We start from the raw sequence: 11,603 nt of genomic DNA, 5'->3' as shown, positions 1-11,603 counted from the left end.
TCATGGATGAAATTCTAGTTGACTCCAGGCATCGAATTATAAACTCCTCCCCACCGATAAGTGAAATGAACTTGGCTCACAGGGGAAGGAATATAAGGGAGACTTAGAAAAATAACATACTCGTTATCGTTAACCAAAGGAAGAATGGAGTCGTCTACACTAGGGTGGCGGACCGCATGAAATTCCTTCACATTCTGCCTCAGGCTTACCGAGAACCCTGTAACCATTCCATCTACTAGAACATGAATACTTTCGCCTAAGAATTGAAAGCTACCATCATAAATCCCCAGCGCGGAGACATCCCTTCGAACTTTCCTTGAGACATTAATTTGCTGCATGCACGATGCCACATTGTGATATTGTTCAATGTGAGAGGGTTGAAACAAGGCCACCCTTTATCCTTTCCTTTCGTGGCAATAATCATGGCATCGATCCCAAAGAGGCCATTCTGACGGATCGCACCCCAATCGGGGGAGATGAATATTCCATTTTATGTGAAAATAAAAATTCAGATAATTTTTAAAGTGCATCGATGCTCTTGTAAACTTCAACGCACTGATGTGTTCAATAATAACGACAGCAACATGTTAACACAATAACCGCACAAGTTTCTAGGGTTTCGAAAAATATATATATATATATATATATATATATATATATATATATATATATATATATATATATATATATATATATATATATATATATATATATATATATCCATCACATCAGTGCTCTTCTAACACTAATCGCACTGATGTGTTTCAATAAATACGCACCAATGGATTAAAATAATAACTGCACTAGTTTCTCACATTTTGAAAATAAAAAAAGGAATTTTATCATATCAATGCCATGGTCAAAGAAATGGACATAATTGCATCATAAGAGGAGTCATCTCACAACATTCTTGAAATGTATGTAACCATAGAATTTTTTTATTAGGTACATATAAACAAATAATTTATCATTAAATATTAATTTTCAAGTATTTTCTTGCAGAAAAAAAAACAAAATGGAACTCATTCAGCACATAAAATAGGACGACAAGGAAGAAAAAGGTTGATATCAAAGTTTGTGAGTAATTGTTAATATTTCCTTATAAGAACTTAAGATTTCATTTTTGTATATTTTAAGTTGTTTTACAACAACCATCCTTAAATGTCTTTAATAAGGTGTTAACATACAAAGAAGAGCCATCAGAAGAATTGATTGACATTGGGTTAAATATGGCTTGTGAGTATATGTTGGTATATAAAAAATTAATTCTAGATTTTGTAAGTATCTATGTTCTTTTACTTCTCTGAGTTTATATTTAATAGAACAAAAAAATCCTTTACATTAAATCTCTTATTTATTATGGGGTATAAAACTTGTAGGAAACAAAGTATGGAATTACGCCAATAGAAGAGTTGTTGCAACAAGGCATGAGACTTGGTTTTGAAACCATGTGTACAACTCATGAGTCACTTATTGGTATAGTACATTGCTATTCGATTTACATTGATGTATATTATTTATTTCAACTTTCATTATTCTCACCAATGTAGATGCACTCATTACACTTTATTTTTATGTTTGCAGATGGAACAAGAAGAAGACGAAAGAAATCAATGCAATCAACAAAACATTTGTCCAAAAGACCCCAAGTCATGGAAGTAGATCGAGCATTATTGCCCGCAATTCCAATGAAGAATGATGATCTATTTGGATATCACTGCAAGTTGTTGTATTTTTTGAAATAATTGTCTGTGAAAATCAGAAATTTTGTTTAATGTAATAGACATAGTGTCCCAATTGAAAGACGAGGGGTTACCAATAACTATCCCATTCTATATGACAAAGAGCCTCTTATTTATATATAATAAAATACATATTAATTTCTTCTATTGTGTTGTCCAATGTCGTTGTTAAATGTTACACCAATGATTAAATATTATAATGAAGAGATGTGAAATCTGATGATATAAAAAATTAATCTAAACATCATATATAAATCTACTAATAAAAAAATTATTTATATGAATATTGTTATAAAATATATGTCAATTTTTCGATGAGTAATGGATTTAAAAAATCACAATAATTGCATTGTCATAGGTCGATGTTTCTAGAAAAAGAGAAAATGGATATAGAGACATCATATATTAATGTGCACTGCTTTGAATATGAATTTTTCAGCAATTATATAAATAATAATAAAAAATGGTATCATCTGTAAACAATAACTATCCCATTTTGCATGACAAAGAGCCTCTTATTTATATATAATAAAATACATATTAATTTATTCTATTGTGTTGTCCAATGTCATTGTTAAATGTTACACCAATGATTAAATATTATAATGAAGAGATGTGAAATCTGATGATATAAAAAAATAATCTAAACATAATATACAAATCTACTAATAAAAAAAATATATATGAATATTGTTATAAGATATATGTTGATTTTTCGATGAATAATGGATTTTAAAAATCACAATAATTGCATTGTCACAGGTCGATGTTTCTAAAAAAAGAGAAAATGGATATCGAGACATCGTATATTAATGTGCACTGCTTTGAATACGAATTTTTCAACAATGATATTTATAATAATAAAAAATGGTATCAAAAAAAAACTCGGTGTCTAAAAAATTACGCACTGATGCGTTATACTATGTAAAAGCATCGGTCGGGTAAGATTTGTTTTCACCAACCGATGCCTTTCCTAAACATTACATCATGAGGGCGTTCGAAAATAAATAAGGATTGGGGCATTATACTCTTCAAGCACCAGCATTGTTTCCATTTAATGCCCTAGTGCATTATAAGTCTTAAAGCACCGGTTTTTTCATAGAACCAATTCCCTAGTGCTCCAAAATATTGTTTCCACCCCCGATGCATTATTCAAATTAACAACACCAATTATATTATATTAGTAGTGCACTGGTACGTTTGTACAATACATAAGCATCGACGTTTTAAATTTAAATAAAAGAATTGGGTTTGCAAAATGTTTTTGCATGCCCCAGTGTGGTTCATAAAAAGTACTTCTCGAGGCGTTGATGAGCCTAGGTGTTGCAACAAGAATGTTGCAACTCCTAGGGCTACCAGCTTTACTTATCAACACAGGGTTCGTACAAACTTGGAGGTGACAGTTGTTGGAATTATGACTCAGGTTTGGTGTTATGGCACAGGTGTTGTCCTTGATGGCAACTCACTCAAGTGGCAAATCACTGTTTAGGCTCTCAAAATCATAGAAAATGAGATACCCGCAGGTGAGCCTAACAAAAGCTGCGAACCCGCAGGTACCCCGAACAAGAAGTGCAGGCATACCCACAGGTTCTCCGAACAAAAGGTGCAGGTGTCAAATTCACTCACTTCAATGTAGAGAAGCGCGCGCACGTGGGAATTTTTATGATTGATCCATGGTATTTAGTCCGACGTGTTTGATCCTATGGTTTTGGTCCGTGGTATAGCATCTAAAATATTGAACCCCGGTTTTGGGTCCCTTGTATTGGCTTTCTATGGTTTTGATCCATGGTTTGTGTAAGGGCTTGCCTATAAAAAGGAAAGGAGATCATTTGGCTAGGCACTTATGTGTTGAATATCTTAAGTGGAACAAGATCTGAAATACTTGTAATCGGTTAATGAGATAAAATTAAACCTGAGCATGAGAAGACTGATCAATTGAGGGGTCGTGATCTCTTTGGTGCATGATCAGATCTGTGGATCTGACAGTTTGGGGTACAATTGAGGATTGATAAAGTGTTTATATCTAGAGGTCCGCAGGCGAGATACGGCTCAGGTGCGGAGGTGCACAGTCCAGTAGATGGCGCAGGTGCGGAGGACCGCAGTGCAGTAGACGGCGCAGGTGCGGAGGACCGCAGTGTAGTAGATGGCGCAGATGCGGAGGTACACAGTCCAGTAGATGGCGCAGGTGCAGAGGTCCGCAGTGCAGTAGACGGCACAGGTGCGGAGTTCCGCAGTGTAGTAGACGGTGCAGGTGCGGAGGTGCGCAGTCCGCTAGACGGCGTAGGTGCGGAGGTGCGCAGTCCAGTAGACAGATCAGGTGCGGAGGTGCGTTGTCGAGCAGACAGAGCAGGTGCGGAGCTACGCAGGATAGACTCAGCAGAAGTGCGGATATCTCGTAGGTTTCTATTGGTGAAGTTGCGGACTTTTCTTGAAATATTTGTTGGCTTCCTTTTGTCTATTGTTGGAGAGTTCTGGGTTTAGATTACTGGTATTGCTTGTCTGGTCACTGCATTCTGAGAGGCTATTGGTTGATTCATTAGTTGATTGTAAAAGGAGATTAGTTGATTCACATGTACTTGATGATTATTTGATGTTCATGGATCCAGTCTGAAAATTGATGAAACGTGGTCCCTCGAAGAAAAGAAGTAGGTCAGCACCTACGTACTAGTAGCTCAACTAGTACAAGAGCTAAGGGGGTTGTAGCTCCCTTCCAGGAGAGTCTGGAAAACGAGAGAGGGTTGTAGCTCTCTGCATGTTGCAGCCTGCGTACTGGTAAAGGACTGCACCAGTACAGAATCATTGTAAAAAAAGGTTTCTAATTGAAAGAAGATAGAGACACATTGCAGCAGGTGGTTTTCACCCACATTGGGTTTCCACCTTATATCTGGTGTTCTTTGGTGTGACTGTCTGTTTTTCTTGTTCATGTTCATTATTATATGGTACTGACATTCAAATTAGTGGTCAACATCTAAAGAATAAATTAAATTATAAATCTAGAGGGAATATTGAAAAGAATTTGATAATACTGATTCACCCCCCCCCCTCTCAGTATTATTTCCAACAATTGGTATCGGAGCAGGTCCTTCAGAAGAAGCTTGATTGCTTGAAGGAAGATCTATCATCATGAGCAACTATGAGAGAGAAGCATGGATCAGGCCACCAATTTTTGATGGAACAAACTTCGTATATTGGAAGGTAAGAGTCACTACCTATCTTCAATCTCTTGGTACAGAAGTCTGGGATATCATAGATACAGGGTACACTTTTCCGTCAACAACACCTACAAATCCGGCTAGTAAGAAGCAACATGAAACAAATGCAAAGGTTGTCAATACTCTATTAGGATGTCTATCTCAATCAGAATTCATCAAGGTTATGCAGTATAAATCCACAAAAGAAATATGGGACAAGATTGTTCTGAGCTATGAAGGAGATGAACAGGTAAAACGAGCAAAACTTCAAACCCTCAGAATTCAGTATGAAAATCTCAGAATGCACAATGATGAAAGTGTGGCTAAATATTTCCTTCGTGTAGATGAGATTGTTAATTGTATGAAAAACTTGGGTGAAGAAATAAAAGAGGCTGTTGTGGTTGAAAATGTTCTAAGATCTTTGTCCCCTAAGTTTGAATCAAAAGTTTTTGCAATAGAAGAAAAGGAGAATCTACGGAATCTTACCATGTCACAGCTGCATGGAATTCTAACTGCTTACGAAATGAGGAAAGGAGGACCATTAGACAGGAGAGAAGTTGCATTCAAGGCTTCAGGCAAAGGAGACTACTATGAGTCAGGACATATGTCAGAAGAAGAGGAAGAATCCAATTTTGTCAAGAATCTTCAACGGGGTGCTAGAAGATTCAGAGGTAAGTTACCTTTCAAATGCTTTGCTTGTGGAAGAGTCGGTCACTATGCTGCCAAGTGTCCTCATAAAGAGAAAGGTAAGGAACCTGTTAGATGGAACAAGAAACAGAATGTAAATAAGAAAAGCTATTACACTCATGAAGATAGTGATGGACTTTCAAATAGTGATGAAGATGAACAAGGCTATAATTATAAACTTTTAATGGCTTTTGAAGATGATGATTTTGTGGATGCTATAGATGAAGAAGGTCTTTATGAAGAGATTTCTAGACTCAAAATTTGTTTAGAAGAGAAGAATGTGATCATAGATACTCTACAATTCCAACTTGCTGAAAAGGAAAAACATCATGAAAAATTAGAATGTGAAATTGTGGGGCTAAGAAAAGAGATTGAGAAAACAAAAGCTCTTAATCTTAGATTTGTTAAAGGATCTGACACTTTAGATGAGATTATCAAAGTGCAGCGCTCTCCACTAATCAAGACAGGTCTGGGATATAATGAAGAAACAACTCAAGCGCAGAAACCATCTACCTCCAAGAGTTATCTTGATGCAGCAAGGAGAAGTGAACAAAGACCCAATGTAAATCACCAGGTAAATCAGGGGCAATCTACTTTAAGGACAAACAGAAGCTACAACCAGCCACAGGTAAAACCTTCTCAATTTGCCTCAAGAATGGATGTCAATAGGAACTACAATCATATGGCTGGTATATTTGATAATCACAGGATTTTCTTCAATGGCCAATGTTTTTCCTGTCATAACTTTGGTCACAAAGCAGCTCAATGTGTTGCATATAAGACAACCATGACTAGAGAAGCTCATAAACAGAGGAGTATGACTAGGATCATGAAAAGGACCTACAATAACTTCTCTGCTCTTGAAAATGAAATAGAATGTTCTATTTGTAACAATTTTGGTCATGAATATTCTGAATGCAGGAGCAGGTTTCGGCAGACAACTCAGAAGGAGCAAGCCTCAAGTGCCAAATCATGGAGAATAAAAGAACCACAACCAGAAAGATGTGGTATAGCCTTATATGTGGAAGGGCAAGAAAATCAATGGTACATTGACAGTGGATGTTCGAAACATATGACAGGTGATAAAGAAAAACTTCAGTTATATAGTGCCTTAGAGAAGGAGAAGAAGATATCTTTTGGAAATGACACCCCTGCTCTCATAAAAGGTAAAGGTTCTATTCAGTTGAAAGAAAGGGTCAAAGCTAGAAATGTCATGTATGTTGATGGCTTAAAGCATAATCTATTAAGTGTGAGTCAGATGTGTGATCAAGGAACTGAGGTAATATTTCGATCAAATGGATGTAGTGTTTGTGATCTTGATATAGGAAAAAAAGTGCTCAAAGGCGTAAGAACTCCAAATAATTTATACATATTCAAAGAAGGACAACATCAATGTTATCTAAGCAAGAATGATGAACACTGGCTATGGCACAGAAGATTTGGGCATCTTAGCTTCTCACAGATAAGGAAAGCATGCAAATACCAGGCAGTTCGTGGTCTTCGAGACATCAGAATTCCAGACAATACAATATGCAAATCATGTCAGTTTGGTAAGAAAACTAGAACTAACTTCCCTGAGAAGGAAGGATCAGCTAGCACGCCACTTGAACTTGTCCATACTGATGTATGTGGTCCATCTAGGAAAAAGTCACCTCGAGGAGAAGAATATTTCATATTATTCATTGACGACTTTTCCAGGGTGTGTTGGATAGGACTTATGAAGCACAAAGACGAAGCCTTTGAAAAGTTCAAATCATTCAAAGCCTTGGTGGAGAACGAATCAGATCACAAAATCAAATGCCTCAGGTCTGATAGAGGTGGAGAGTTTACCTCGAATGAATTTTTTGATTTTTGTGAAGAACATGGAATAAGAAGGGAATTCTCTATAGCTAGGACTCCTCAGCAAAATGGAGTAGTGGAAAGGATGAACAGAATGGTTCAACAAATGGCTCGTGCTATGCTTGATGAGTCTGGAACTCCCACAACCTTCTGGGGTGAAGCCGCATTTGCTGCAGTTGTTATTCTCAACAAGACAAATATCCAGGTGAACAGCACTCAAACTCCTCATGAGCTCTGGTATGGTGAGACTCCTTCGGTAAAACATTTCAAAATTTTTGGAAGCAAATGCTATATTAAAAATAATGATGAAAATCTTGGCAAGTTTGAACCTAGAGCAGATGAAGGCATTCTCCTTGGTTATTCTCCTCACAGCAAAGCATACAAATGTTACAATAAAAGGCTTAGAAGAATTGTCGACAGCATTGATGTAGTGGTGGATGAAAAGAAAACACTCCCAGGCAGGTAAGATCTGAATACTTCGAAGATGATGAGGACTACCCATCAACATCAAATCAGATTCATGATGAAGAAGAAACCCATGAGGCACCAGAGGAACAGATAAGGATAGAAGAAAAGAATCCATCCAGGTATGTTCAAAAGAATCATCCAGAATCTCAAATTTTGGGGCAAAAGGAGGCAGGCATACAAACAAGAAGAACAATTGCAGAAGCTTCAAGCTATTTGGCATTACTCTCCTCCATTGAACCACAAAATGTAAGAGAGGCATGCAAAGATGAATGTTGGGTCAAGGCAATGGATGAAGAACTTGAGCAGATCGAAAAGAACAACACTTGGGAGTTGGTTCCTAGACCAAAAGATAAGAATGTCATAGGGACAAAATGGATCTTCAAAAACAAGTTGAATGAAAATGGGGAAGTAATTATAAATAAGGCCAGACTTGTTTGTAAAGGGTACGCTCAACAAGAAGGAATAGACTTTGAAGAAACTTTTGCTCCCGTTGCTAGACTTGAGGCCATCAGAATGTTCCTTGCTCTCTCTAGCTTTCAGAAGTTCAAAGTATTTCAAATGGATGTGAAATCAGCCTTTCTGAATGGAGACTTAGAAGAAGAAGTGTACATTGAGCAACCAGATGGTTTCATCCTTGGGAATGATCCAAATCTTGTATGCAGACTAAAAAAGGCTCTCTATGGTCTTAAACAGGCTCCAAGGGCTTGGTACTATCGCTTGGACAAATACCTTCATCAACAAGGTTTTTCAAAAGGATCAGTAGATAGCAATCTTTATATAAAAATTGAAAATGACAAATTGCTAATACTTGTTGTGTATGTAGATGATATTATCTTTGGCAGCAATGAAGAAGCTATGAGTCAAAACTTTGCCTTGGTGATGCAGAAAGAATTCGAAATGTCATTGCTTGGAGAGCTGACATATTTTCTTGGTCTACAAATCCAACAAAATAAAGGCGATATCTTTTTATCTCAAACCAAGTACCTCAAGCAGATCTTGAAGAAATATGGCATGGAAGATTCAAAACCAGTATGTACCCCTATGGTTACAGGATGCAGCCTCAATGCAAATGATGAATCAGCAGCAGTGCATCAACCAACCTATAGATCCATGATTGGAAGTCTGCTTTATTTGACAGGTACCCGACCAGACATCATGCATGTAGTGGGAATAGTTGGAAGATTTTAGGCAAATCCAAAGGAAACTCTTCTTCAGGCAGTTAAGAGAATCTTCAAGTATCTTCAAGGAACTCAAAACTATGGCTTATGGTATCCTAGAGATATAGATCTCACACTTCATGCTTATGCAGATGCAGATTGGGCCGGAAGCGTGGACGACAGAAAAAGCACTAGTGGTTGTGCATTCTTCATGGGTTCCAGATTAGTATCTTGGTTCAGCAAGAAACAGAGTTCAATAGCATTATCCACAGCTGAAGCAGAGTATGTGGCTGCTGCATCTTGTTGCACACAACTTATTTGGATAATGCAAACTTTGCAGGACTTTCAAATCACTTGTACTCCTCCTATCTCCATCCTATGTGATAATGCAAGTGCTATCAGCATTTCAAAGAACCCAGTCATGCATTCAAAGACCAAGCATATACCTATCAAATATAATTTTCTTCGGGAACAAGTGCTTGAACAAAAGGTCAAGTTGGAGTATGTTCCCTCTAAGGAACAAGTTGCTGATATACTCACCAAACCGCTGCCCAGGGAGACCTTTGAATACCTCAGGCAAAAGTTGGGGGTAGTTGATGCATCATCTTGCTGTTGAATCTTGTCTGTTTCAGAGATTGTTGGTAGTACGCGAGTTTCATATGGGGTATATGTGTACACTCACTGGTTTATGGATTGGTCAAAGACCAAATGGCACAGGTTCAGGGGGGAGCATATATTCTTCTAATAATGCATTGTTGGCATTATTGTAGAAGATCTTGGAGGAGCAAGTACAGAAGGAGAACATGGATGCTGATTTGAATATTGTTGCTAATGTTTTGTCTCTATGTCTTATATTTCTTTTGTCAAGGTCATGTAACGGCCTATGTCTGGGATGAATGATATAATGTACTTGGTTGTCATATGTAAATTTCTGATGTAACCCCACTAGGTTGGGAGGATGATCCCCACTTGATTGGGTGATGAATGTATGTATAGAGTCTTTTGGTGATAGGAAGGTCATTTATGATGCATGGTGGATTATGGTTCTTCTTGAAGAAAATTTCTTTTGCAGATCTGGCCTACAATCAGGGGAGCACGATCAGTACAGCAGAGCAGAGTTTTCAGCATGTTCTCAGGGGGAGCATAACCCTTTGCCCTTGATGACAAAGGGGGAGAATGACTTTGAGGATCTTGGGGTTGCCATCAAGTCCAAAGGGGGAGATTGTTGGCATTATGACTCAGGTTTGGCGTTATGGCACAGGTGTTGTCCTTGATGGCAACTCACTCAAGTGGCAAATCACTGTTCAGGCTCTCAAAATCATAGAAAATGAGATACCCGCAGGTGAGCCTAACAAAAGCTGCGGACCCGTAGGTGCCCCGAACAAGAAGTGCGGGCATACCCGCAGGTTCTCCGAACAAAAGGTGCGGGCGTCAAATTCACTCACTTCAATGCAGAGAAGCGCGCGCACGTGGGAATTTTTATGATTGATCCATGGTATTTAGTCCGACGTGTTTGATCCTATGGTTTTGGTCCGTGGTATAGCATCTAAAATATTGAACCCCAGTTTTGGGTCCCTTGTATTGGCTTTCTATGGTTTTGATCCATGGTTTGTGTAAGGGCTTGCCTATAAAAAGGAAAGGAGATCATTTGGCTAGGCACTTATGTGTTGAATATCTTAAGTGGAACAAGATCTGAAATACTTGTAATCGGTTAATGAGAAAAAATTAAACCTGAGCATCAAAAGACTGATCAATTGAGGGGTTGTGATCTCTTTGGCACATGATCAGATCTGTGGATCTGACAGTCTGGGGTACAATTGAGGACTGATAAAGTGTTTATATCCAGAGGTCCGCAGGCGAGATACGGCTCAGGTGCGGAGGTGCGCAGTCCAGTAGACGGCGCAGGTGCGGAGGACCGCAGTGCAGTAGACGGCGCAGGTGCGGAGGACCGCAGTGCAGTAGATGGCGCAGGTGCAGAGGTACGCAGTCCAGTAGATGGCGCAGGTGCAGAGGTCCGCAGTGCAGTAGACGGCGCAGGTGCGAAGGTCCGCAGTGCAGTAGATGGTGCAGGTGCGGAGGTGCGCAGTCCGCTAGACGGCGCAGGTGCAGAGGTGCGTAGTCCAGTAGACAGATCAGGTGCAGAGGTGCGCTGTTGAGCAGACAGAGCAGGTGCGGAGCTACGCAGGCTAGACTCAGCAGAAGTGCGGATATCTCGCAGGTTTCTATTGGTGAAGTTGCGAACTTTTCTTGAAATATTTGTTGGCTGCCTTTTGTCTATTGTTGCAGAGTTCTGGGTTTAGATTACTGGTATTGCTTGTCTGGTTACTGCATTCTAAGAGGCTATTGGTTGATTCATTAGTTGATTGTAAAAGGAGATTAGTTGATTCACATGTACTTGATGATTATTTGATGTTCATGGATCCAGTCTGAAAATTGATGAAATGTGGTCCCTGGAAGAAAAGAAGTAGGTCAACACCTACATACTAGTAGCTCAGCTAGTACAAGAGCTAAGGGGGTTG

Source organism: Pinus tabuliformis, chromosome 8 (assembly GCF_031772625.1).
Source record: "Pinus tabuliformis cultivar Carrire ecotype Pingquan chromosome 8, CPIR1, whole genome shotgun sequence".
In the NCBI taxonomy this organism is placed as follows: Eukaryota; Viridiplantae; Streptophyta; class Pinopsida; order Pinales; family Pinaceae; genus Pinus; species Pinus tabuliformis.
This window is presented reverse-complemented; position numbering follows the sequence as displayed.